The sequence below is a fragment of the Etheostoma spectabile genome, unplaced genomic scaffold (assembly GCF_008692095.1).
Source record: "Etheostoma spectabile isolate EspeVRDwgs_2016 unplaced genomic scaffold, UIUC_Espe_1.0 scaffold00569331, whole genome shotgun sequence".
NCBI lineage: Eukaryota > Metazoa > Chordata > Actinopteri > Perciformes > Percidae > Etheostoma > Etheostoma spectabile.
This window is the reverse complement of record NW_022605066.1, coordinates 983,274-995,632: the sequence shown is the minus strand read 5'-3', so window position 1 is coordinate 995,632 and position 12,359 is coordinate 983,274. Positions and strand designations below refer to the sequence as shown.

At 43.1% G+C, this 12,359-nt stretch overlaps 1 protein-coding gene across 2 annotated transcripts in view; it reads right to left on the bottom strand.

Moving 5' to 3' along the window:
- The window catches only part of LOC116684804 (zinc finger protein GLI2), a 104,487-nt gene that overhangs the window by 60,776 nt on the left and 31,352 nt on the right, over positions 1-12,359 (bottom strand). The gene's annotated exons all lie outside the window — the stretch shown is intronic.

Below are 12,359 nucleotides of genomic sequence, written 5' to 3'. Positions count from 1 at the left end.
ATTAAATGTGAATATGTTTTTGAGCTTTGGATTCACATTTTTCAGGTCTGCATTAATTGTTTTCTGATGAGCTGTGAGCGAGTGTAAGACCAAAAAACAGTAGTTTATTATGTAGGGCCTTGTGCCTGTGTTTATATCCTGCTGCCATGACGCCCTGATCCCCGCCCCCCCCTCCAGATGTGTTGTATCACCTTGCAGGGCTTGTTGTGTAGCTGCCGTGGTTCCTGTCCCGCCCTGTTTACAGATCCCACTCAGACCCAGCTGGCCTCCCTCCTCTGCGATCCGTCTCTGTCAAATCTGCACCGGGGCCTCGGCCAATCACGCCTCAGTCTCGGTGTCAACCCCACGAACCCACCGCCAGTATGATCCATCACCTGGCCTATAAGATGCTGCACCGCCTCCCCTAATTGTTCTAAAGAGTGAATGCTACCAAGACCTTATCTCACCCGGGCTGCCATTTGCGGCCGGTTCTAACATCCATTCAGAGTAACACAGGCTCCAAGAGAAGTAGCATGGCTAGACGAGGCTCTTGCTTTGGTCAGACGCTTGCACCTCCAAATAAAGTGTTTATGTTTATACCCATCAGCATGGAGGTTTCCTTTAGTTTCTGCAGGTTTCACCAAGTCAGCTTTATGAATGAACTTTAAAGACCTATATCAGAACATCAACTAAGTCCTAAGTTCAGTTTTCAAGCTAAGTGTCCCTAACAACGCACTCTCCCATGGCTGAAGAATAAAATCTGTGGTACAATCCGAAAGAGACTCACGACAGTAACGGGAAAGCTGATTGGCTGCAATATATATAGCATATTGGTCTCGTTTTTAGTCACAATACAGCAAAATTATATTTGCACGAGCAAAAGAAGACATATAAGACCTCGGAATAGAAAAAGAGCATTAGAGGTAGCGTTGCATGGACGTTTGAAGGTGACTTTACATTTTTTGCATTGGTGACATTGTAGTTCCTTTTCAGAAAGCTCACCAGCAAAAATGCTACGATTGTCGGCCCACTGAGGGCTATGATAGAATAAAAACACACACAAATCTGAGTTTCAAGGTTTCCATCTTGGAAGTGGTGGTGTAATCAGTGGTGTCCAGCAGCAGCACTTGGGGATCATTCCCTAACGACGGCCATGCATCACGCGGCCGGAGTGTTAGGCGTTTAGTGGGCCTGGGTGCAGCCTTCATGTGTGAGTGTGTGATGTTAGCGTACAGGTAGCTTGGCTCTCCTTGTAGTGGGCCTCTCTGTGAAGACTGATGAGGTGTCAGGGTAACCCGCTTCCCGTGCAGACTTCTGATTTATCGCCTGGCCCCTTTAGAGCACAGGGGTAGCACAGGGGTAGGGCTGATCAAGTAATTAATGCAGTGGGTTTATTGTTATTGTTGCAGCGGTGGTAATGTCAGGTCAGGAGGATGCGAAGAAAAACGAGATAAAACTTAGGTCCCAGTTGGAGAGTGAGTGTCCATCGGGCTGCGCACTTGGAGCTTCAACAAACGATTATTTTCATTACCGATTAATCTGCCAATTGTTTTATTGATTAATCGATTAATTGTTGTCTCCCCCTTGCTCTGTGCATCTTGTCGGGCTTTGATGTATTTGAACTTGTCTCCGTCAATGAAGCTCAGAAAGAAGGGCCATTAATTCCGAGCTCTGGTGCTGACCAATAGGAAGGAGTAGTAGCGCAATTCTCAGAGAGAGGCCTGAGCCTCCTTTGCTTTTCAGACATTATTTACCTCTGGAAAAAAACAACAACTGGGGTGCAGTTGTAGACCTTAGTAGTCCCCTAATACTGTATCTGAAGTCTCTTTTATATAGACCTTAGTAGTCCCCTAATACTGTATCTGAAGTCTCTTTATATAGACCTTAGTGGTCCCCTAATACTGTATCTGAAGTCTCTTTTATATAGACCTTAGTGGTCCCCTAATACTGTATCTGAAGTCTCTTTTATATAGACCTTAGTGGTCCCCTACTACTGTACCTGAAGTCTCTTTTATTTAGACCTTAGTGGTCCCTAATACTGTATCTGAAGTCTCTTTTATGTAGACCTTAGTGGTCCCCTAAAACTGTATTTGAAGTGTCTTCAGAAACCCTCATAAAGTGACATTTCCATGCCATTGGGACCTTAAAATGTCTTGTTGTGTCTAAAATGCAGGAAATCTCCATATTTGAGAGGCAGAAAGAAGCATTTTCCTTCTAATTAACGATTAATCGATTAACATAATAGTTGGCGATTACTTCCCTCAATCGACTAATCAATTAGTCAGTTTTCGCTACAGCTCTACTCCACACTGAGTACTTGAAATACTGAGTTGTCATTATTATGCGTTTCCTGCTATTCTCATTCATCAAAATAACACTGCAGAATCAGTGCATGTGTGACTTCATCACGGATCTCTCTCTCTCGGGTTTCGAACAGCTCTTACTTGCCAGTTTCTGGCAAGTGTGAACGCACCAATAAAGCCAAGTCACTACAAACGGCGGGAACTCAGAGCTTTCCTCTGTGTTCGGCGAGGCCTTTGACCTCTGAGACACAGCTGACGGAGAGGCTGCCAGTTCACACAAAGAGCGTCCTCATCGCCCTATGACGGCATCCTCAGCGCAGGCTCGGCACTCCCCCACCGCGACTTGTAAAAAAGGGCTTTTTTTCCCCTAAAGGAGGGGGAAAGGCAGAGGAAATGAGGTAAACCCCCCCCCCACCCCCCCCCACCCCCCGGGGAGTGGGCTCTCCAGGCCCAGGCAGGAGGGCTGGGGAGTATCTCCTGGATGGATGGACCTGGCCTTCATCAAACTGCCACGCTGAGTCTGCCGTGTGTCTCACAGGATGATGCGTTCACACGGCCTGCGTCGGCCATCACACCGTGTGGAAAAACACAGGTGGGGGAATGGGGGTAGTGCGTTTAGGCTGCAAGGGGGGGGGTTCTGCCACAAGGTGGGGACGCAAAAAAAACACAGCGAGCCTGTGGTGAAAAGTTATTATGGATTATTATTAAAAGATATTTCAGCGAATAATGTTGGGAAAATAAGAGAAAGTTTCCAAACGAGTTGCCATATTTGACAGCCACCACGAGTGAAGCGTTTTGTCCAATCAGGTGCAGCCATTGCGGTTTCAGGAGGATGTGTGTAGCCTGTATTCTTTGCTTGCCAGTGGTCATTGAAGTTAAATTCAAATTAAAGGCATAAATGGTTCTTGATGGAGAAATAATTCATGTTTAAAATAATTTCTGTCCCTAAAAATGAGTAAAACCCATCTGCATGGAGGCTGTATTGAACTAACGAGCGATATCCATTAGTTCCATAGTGACATTAATAGAAGCTATGTTTAAAACAGCTCTGCAGACATGTGGCCCGTTTCAGACGTAGCAGCAGGACACAGCGGGCATCCCTCTGCTTTCTCTTCATGTGTGTTTGCATTTCAACGCTGACCCGTTGTTAGTCTTTTAAAAAAGGTCAGCTGGCAGGGGAGAATAAACTGTTGGAAACGTTTGGTGCGGTCCATTTGTACCATCTGAGATAAGGTTTACTTCCATTTGTTTAATGGAAGGCCGACTCTCGCTAAACATCCTGTGAGTGTCACTTAAGGCTTGACACTTTCAAAAGCAGGAAATAGAAAAAATCGAAACTCTTGACAGTTAGTGGCGTTCATAACACAGGGCAGAGCATCTCTCAGGTCAGCTGTTAGGATAAGATAAAACGCTAAGATAAAGCGGACACCCAACGCACACACACACACACACACACACACACACACACACACAACAGCAGCAGCGGGGTCTTATTAAGCCCCTTCTTGTCAGGCCTCTTCAGGGCAGGATTGAGCGTGGAAACCATCTCACTCTGGGAATTTGTTTTAAAGTCCTAACAAGAAACAGCTGTGAAGCAGGTCAGAAGGCCTCCGACCAACTAGATTGGCTCTCAGGTGACCCCCCCCTCCCCCGTCCCTCCCCTTCTCCCTCCAGGTCTGACAGTGCTGCTCTGCTCTTTCTCTTTTTGTAAAGGGTCCACGTCTTACCAGGAAAAGATGCAGTGGGTAGTGGTTGTTGTATGGGATATTTAACGTTTTCAAAAGGCCTCTTAGTTAGAATGACCATTCCCCATTTGTTCTCTGTACATGACTCTGCATCGAATTATCTGCCAAAACAGAAAGATAATACACTGTTTCTAACGGTGTCTTGACTGTTTATGGAGTCGTCTGTCTTCAAATAAAATGGTATTCATGCCTTGTTTAAAGGCATCCAAGACAGTCTCAGAATAAAATCTTTAATAGAAAACTGATTTAGTGTGAAGAATACCATACAATACGGAGAAATACCTCGATGCATACATTAAAAACCTGCAATCCGATGTCAGACTGGGTCCTCTGCTGCTGCTCAGAAGTTATTAACAAGTGGAAAGAAGCTTTCCGAGCTAGCGATCCTGCTAACAGTCATGTAGGCAACTCATTATTATCATCTCCTTTATGAAAATAATTTCACTGTAGCAATGGCCTGACATGCTTCTTAACATGTTCTTTTCCTTGTCTCTCTTTCTTCACTTTTTATTTCCTCCCTTCATTCAATTTTTGTGTCCCTTTTTTAAGGACCATATGTTTTTCATTTATTTTGTTTTCTATATGCTACCCAATTTGCCAAGCCCCTTGCGGGTTTTCTAGGTTTCCTTCGCATGTCTTTTTTACTTATTTTTTTGTAAATGCGCCATTATTATGTTGTAATTTATTTTATTTTTGTATGTGCTAAATAAAGAAATCTAATAAATCAAGCTATCACAGTGACGACAGAGGATTGACCAAAGCATTTTAACAGCACTGCCTTGAGTCTCCAGTCTGATGAAAAACCGAGGAGGGACATTTCCCGTTCAGCACCCCCTTCTCCCTGTAGCTCTTTGACATGAGGCTCTTTATAGAGGCATCCTGGTTGTTTTATACAGACTCAGTGAAAGGAATTAGTCCCCTGGTTGAGCATGGAATGCCCAGTGGTCTGAAAGATGCAGAGAAAGCGGGACAAAACAGAGGATTTAGTTTCACTTTTTACCACCGGTGAGTGACGTGGAGTTAGAGCTGTGCCGGTTTAGTGACACGTAGTAAAGTTCACGGGTGGTGCTACTGGTTATTGGTTAAGTTGAAACAGCATCAGTTTCCCGTCTCTTGAGGTCCAGATAGAAAAACAACAAACAAGAGTGTCTTGCCTCAGGCTAGAGTGAAGGAAAGAATGGAAGAGAGGCGGTTGATACAGTGATAAGGGAAGAGGAAAAGGAAATAGGAAGAAGAAGGGGTCAACATGGGGTCAACAATGGCATTATTAATTAGGGCCACAACCTCTGGGATCTGCCGGGTCACAAAACATGTGATTTAAACATTTCTCTGGATTACTAACGGGCCTTTGAGCTGAAAAGGAAAAATAACCTTTGCCTTGGCTTGATTTGTTATTACGGCGTATTCTGTTGAAGGGTATTTTTTTTATAAAATTAGTCCCCATTTCCCTGTGCATTGGTGTCTAAGTGACTAACGAAGAAAATCTCTTAAACTGGAATGCTGTAACCTGCAGCCAGGAACCAGACTCCAATGTAACCCTAGGGCAAATGAGCATCTTCAATTTTAGTCCTCTAAAAGTTGTTGTTGCCTGACAGTGTCTGACAACATTATGGGATGGATCCCTACAGAGATAGACCTTTTAGTTAAAGAGTAAGATCCTTTTAGTTTAACATGAAACAGCCCCGAAATCACCATCACCCAACCCACCAGACTCCATGTAAATAATCACTACTTTTAGCGTGTATAGAGCAGCATATCTCCACCAGACTCCATGTAAATATTCACTACTTTTAGCGTGTATAGAGCAGCATATCTCCACCAGACTCCATGTAAATAATCACTACTTTTATCGTGTATAGAGCAGCATATCTCCACCAGAGTCTATGTAAATATTCACTACTTTTAGCGTGTATAGAGCAGCATATCTCCACCAGACTCCATGTAAATAATCACTACTTTTATCGTGTATAGAGCAGCATATCTCCACCAGACTCTATGTAAATATTCACAACTTTTAGCGTGTATAGAGCAGCATATCTCCACCAGACTCCATGTAAATATTCACTACTTTTAGCGTGTATAGAGCAGCATATCTCCACCAGACTCCATGTAAATAATCACTACTTTTATCGTGTATAGAGCAGCATATCTCCACCAGACTCTATGTAAATATTCACTACTTTTAGCGTGTATAGAGCAGCATATCTCCACCAGACTCCATGTAAATAATCACTACTTTTATTGTGTATAGAGCAGCATTTCTCTACCAGACTCCATGTAAATAATCACTACTTTTAACGTGGATAGAGCAGCATATCTCCACCAGACTCTATGTAAATATTCACTACTTTTAGCGTGTATAGAGCAGCATATCTCCACCAGACTCCATGTAAATAATCACTACTTTTATCGTGTATAGAGTAGCATTTCTCTACCAGACTCCATGTAAATAATCACTACTTTTAGTGTGAATTAAGAGTTTATTTCAACCAGACCAGAGTGGTGATTGTTGGAACAGTGGACAGAACCCGAGATGTTTTTTGTCAACTTTGAATGAAGTGTGTTTGGTGATGGTGATGTCGGGGCTGTTTCGTGTTAAACCATAAAGATCTTACTCTTTAACTGAAATGTCTATCTCTGTAGGGATCCTTTCCATAATGTTAGAATAATAATCTGAGTCTGTCAGCGGCAAAAACAGCAGGGTAGGTGGACAAAAATGGAAGGTGCGCGATTTCCTATTAACGCATCATTGCAGCTTATTGCTTAATACTGGACCATTTTCAAAGATAGTTTTTTCCATCAGTCACTTAGACACAAAATAAATGGGAACATAGGGTTGGAAAAAAAACAAAGTTACCCTTTACGTGTCTAGTTCATTTTCCAGACACAAAGGCTTGTTATTCTGGAATATAAAACTGCAGAAACTCTTCACCCTGCATTATATCAGTGCTGAATGACATTAATCAGTGGTTCCTTCATTGCCAGGGAGATCTCCGTCTCCTCCCTGCAGCTACCTCTGGCAGCAAGGGTGGCTCAGCATGGCGGACGCCTGCATCTCTCCAGCTTAGAGGGCAGTTGATATGTTTACTTGGCCTTAATGCAAGTATGGAAGTCAAATAAACACGGGGCCCTATGAGTAACACATGTCGCTTTCATCAGTCCCTTGCTGGCAATGGGGTCCAAGCGTTTATAAAGGAGCAGGATTTGTGACATTGAAAGAGAAAAGGAGCTTGCTCTGTTAGTCTACATGTCTGTCTTCATTAGGTTGTGTGCAGGCAAAATGGAAAGGCCATCAGGCTAAGTGGTGGAAAACGTAAGTCAGAGAGGAAATGGCAAACACAGAGAACAGTTTGCCTACGGGGTAAATGACACCTGAATCTGTGTACCTGTTTTCTCTGCAGAGCTGTACTTGAAATCCAAAACATTCTCACTCCCATCGCATCAAAAAGGGACTCTTGGCGTTTGCTGTTAACGCAAAAAAGTTCCTTTATGGTCACATTCAGACGCGCTTGGTGACGCTCTCGGGACTCGCGTCTAGGCATCATGCAGGACAAGAACGGGAAAGTTAGGTTCAGGAATAGATGGTGGGTGGGGTTCCAAAATGTACAATTCAGTGACACGCGGGACAAGAACGGGACACAAACCCTGATCTCCTGGGTGGAAGTCCACTGTTGTTTTTCCCGACCCCCCCCCCCCCCAACCTACCTCGTTACATGGATTTTTGGTCTTTAATACTACTATCTACCACTGTTTCTCTTAATACTACGTCATGTTACGACGCCCCGGGTCGAGCTGTATTATTAAGAGTATTAAGAGAAACAGCGGTTCCATTCAGACCATAAAGGATGATTTTTGCGTCGATATCTGATGCTGAGAGACACCGACCAAGCGTCAGTATTTAACGCGCTGGGAGTGAGAGCGGGTCGTGAAGTCCTGTGTATGTCCCATTGTGTGAGCACAGGTGTGTACCCGCGCACACATGAGAGTAATGTGAATGTGGTTCCTGACAGCTGAAGCCCCTGTAGGCTCCAAAACCAGGAGCTAGTGGCCAGGACATTACTCAGCAACAAACAAACAACAGGCCTCAAGATAAGGCATAATTTGTCACTTGAGCTGCACTGACAAACAGCATGCATTGTGTGATAAAATTAGCCAACCCGCCACGTCCCTTGTGTGACACTGACAGAGTTGAGTCACCTCGGGGTAAGCCTGCGGGGGAATATCTTTTATCTGACCAACTCTATCGTGGATATGGTGGGGAAGGGCTCTCAATCAGGAGGAAGTTGCTCTGCACTTTTGAAATGAAACTTTTATTCATGAGAGGTTAGCTTGGAGCTGGATTATAACTAACCTGTTTCAATACATAAATGAAGTTGTGACGGAGTAATAAGGGAAACGTGAATGACAAAATGTAACAAACAAGAAGAGATATTAAACAGAAAATATAAATTTAACTAGGTTTTTTTTTATTATCATGCATCTCCAAGCAATTTAGTACACCATGTGATTCTATTAGCTATCTATTAAACCAAGTTCTGGATTATTGTGATCTCAATTTGGTCTCTTGTCCAGTTAGGTGTCTTTACAACCCCCCCCCCCCCCCCCAGCTCTCTGTTCAACATGTACACAGACTATTCAGTCTCGTCCTCTCACTGGGAATCTGCCCAGTTTAACTGGAGCTACTCTACCGGAACAAGGCTAATTTTACATACAGCTTATAAAATATAATGCATTTTTGGATGACAGCAGAATTCCTCTTTTCTGTTTGGATTCTGTGAGGGAACAGATTTTCCTGCCAACTGTATAACTATTTATTATAATGGTTCAGTCTTCGACAGAAGGGTCTCTGAATGGTGAATGGCGTTACATTCTCTTTCTGACACATGGTATAGACCATAAGATTATAGAAAGAATATGGACTGTCCTTAGGTTATTCATAGCGTTTAATAATGGGCTCCATTAAAGCTAAGCAAGAAGATCTACCTGTCATACAAGAGACTTTCATTTGGTGATTAATGAGAGGGAAAATTACTTCTCTGAAGATTTCAATGGGGACTTAAACAGGAGGGTCTGCCTTCACAGCTCCCACTGTTAACATGAAACAAGTAAAAAGGAACTGACTCTTATATGGATTCCCATTGACTTACACCCACAAAATGTCTTGCCTCTGCATCTGGACTGAATTGTGTGTTCATTTGCTCTAAACCACTCATATATACCCCTACAATGTTTCTGCAAACATGCCAAAACGTGCAAATGTCAGAAAAAAGGAAATCCAATTGAGGTATTTGATCAAAAAGTTAAAAGCAGAGGAGTGGGGGTGGGGGGTCGGGGAAAATGGCAATGTCAGTGATACAGTCAAGTGGTTGAAAATGTAGTTAAAGCATTCAGGGTCTGATTAAAGCCTAACTCTCTATGTCGCTGGTCCCCATGCAACCTGAAACTAAGAGACGTAGGCGACTGAGCTGGGATTCCAGAGACGAGGGCCTCGTTTAAAGAAGCTGAAGGCCCAATCCATGTTCATGTGAAGAGAAAGACTCACTGACTCACTGCTCTGACATTGAGATGGATCTCAATGTCAGAGCAAGTAAGTGACAGATGTCTTAGTTTCAGTATAAATCACTGAAATCGAAAACTATTCATTTGTTTCACTTTGTTTCTCTTAACCTGGCGGGTAGTTTCCTGGTTGTAATGAGATCTTGCAATCCAGTGTCAACAGTTCTATGCTGTCCCTGTGGCTCAGTAGAGGCGTTGAGAAGTGGGAAACATTAACAGTGACGATGTCATAGTGATGTCATCAGGGCAATCTTGACAGAAAGCCTTTATATTAAAAATGGTTGATAGTAGAACGGATGGTCCCAAGGGACAGGCAAAGGCACAACCCACCTTACTTGGCCTCTGATTGGCTTACACTGACATTCTTACCCTAAACCTTAACCAGTCTCACTGAACACCAACCAACCAACCAAACCAATGAAGGCAATGAGTACCAGCCAATCAGAAGCGGGTCATGCCTTTGCCCGACCCTCCTCACCATCCATTCTACCATCAATCGTTACAAACGGGGGGCATAGAGTTTAAAAGACGTGGGCAGGGACGGTCTAATAACAATATGTTGCATTGTGGGAAAATGCAGGCTCCTGTATTTTTGGAGTTTAGGCCATATCAGGGATTATAGCCAGGATAACTTGGCCTGTGCTGCATTCATTTGGACCATTTTTTTCTCTTGTGAGTACTCCAACTTTAAGGAAGTGCAATACGCTTTTAAACCTGTTGTGACCAACTGCATCATTGTTTGAGACCTAAATGTGGAATAATGTGAATATGTGCCATCATGGCATAGACGATGAAAAAAAAAAACATTCTACACTCTAATTATAAAATCTGTACTGTATTCTTATAACATATCTACGTTTGGTGACCCATACTTAAGAATTTTGACTATAGACCATGGTACCCTGTCATTGAGCCCATTTCTTGACTAAATTACTGCCAGAGAGCTTCTATCAACATGCAAAGTGAAACATTTGGGGAACAAATTGAAGACAGTGTCAGTAAAGAATTTCTTACTTGGACTACAGCAGTGATGATAACAGTGGGATTTCATCAAACCTTGACAATTTGGAGGGCTAAAATAAGACACCCGAAAATGGGAGAGAGTTCCATATTCTATCTCAGCCTTAGTGACGGCGCTATTGAGAGGCAACATGGTGAAGCAATTACAGTGTGGACCCGAGCCAAACTCCAGGCTCCAGAGCAAATCCAGGGTAGAGACTTGTACGCTTATCTTGACTTGATTCAAAAAGGGGGGTGAGCGCTGGATTCCATTTCTTCATTCTTAAACATTTTGTTGTTTTATATATCCTAAAGAATCCCCAAAGGGAATTTTTGCTCAGCTTTCATGTGCAAAAAAACCAAAGACTACAGACTGACATTTCATACGATTCTTTCACTTTTCCGATTGGTTGTCCCTTCAGTAGGAACAAACAAATAGAAAACCCTCTGGCTCCTTAGGTTGAAGATGGTTGTCTGAGAGTTTAGACATTGTGGCTTTTGTTTTTGCAAGCTCTTGATTAGAAAGCATTTTCCCTTTGCCCTGCTTCAAAGCCCCACTCTAAAAGCACAATGAAGTTTTCACTGTTCCTGCCTGGCTCTCGATAATGATCCACATGTGGCACAGTTGTGATCGTCATCAACCAACTCTTGTTCTTTTTTGTTGTGGGGAAAGGGTGCCACATGCTGCCACTGTATTATTCCTAATCTTCTCTTTAAATGCACCACATTAAGCGCTTACAGCAAACATCATGTGAAGTTGCACCATACGCTGTGGTTTAGGAGAGGGGGACTAAATCATGGCTCCAGCAAAGACTGTTAAAACAGTTGTGATTTGGGGGTTTTAGCTATCTCCAGATCTTGGTAGAAAGAATCTACTACTGGTATAGACCCATAGATATATATATATATATATATATAGATTTTAATGTTTGTTATCAAGGCCTAAAATGGCCTGGCATTGGAACATTTGTCCAAGATTTTAAGCCTTCGGGAGCACAAGAGGTCATTGTGGCCTTCATATCAACTGGTTTAAGAAGTCCCAAGGTCCAGGTACAAACGGTGGGGTGATCGCTCCTTCGCAGGTGCTGCCCCGAGACTATTGCAGATATTTTTAGGTCCAAGCTAGGGTTAGGGTTAGGGGTAAACTTATTCATTTAGAAAGGCTTTAACACGTAGTAGTGGTGTGACAATTTCCCTCTCCTCCTCCGGTTTCCATATAATATTTTATGAATTTACTGTTTTCTATGTTTTTTGTATGTTCTGTTGGTTTATTCTTGGTTCTTGGTGTAAAGCACATTGGATACCTGCTGGTTGCTGTAAAGTGCCACATAAATAAATGTTGATTGATTGATTGATTGATAGTTTCCATCCAAATACTTTTTCCCTCACTGCTGTTCCCTTGCATTTTAGGTAGCCAATGAGATCTTTTCTGTCATCCACCCTAAGAATGCAGCAGCACAATGTCTGTGGTACGGCATACGAGTTCCCCATACTGCTGTTTCAATCAAACCCCACACACCAGCGTTAAGGTGTGCTTTCATTAGACGCACCATGTCAGGAATCTCCCCTGTACCATGTGCCATCACTAACCAGTTGACAATCTGGAAAAGCTGTGACCCTTTCACAGTCCCCCATGGATTGTTGATAGCGTGTCGTCTTGTGTGGTGTTGTAAGTGTCACAGTGGGCGGGGAGAAACATTTCTCTGAGTTCTATGGACACCGACGAGCCACAGTCCCAACATTACGAAGGTTACTTTTCCTGGTAAGGAGGAGCACT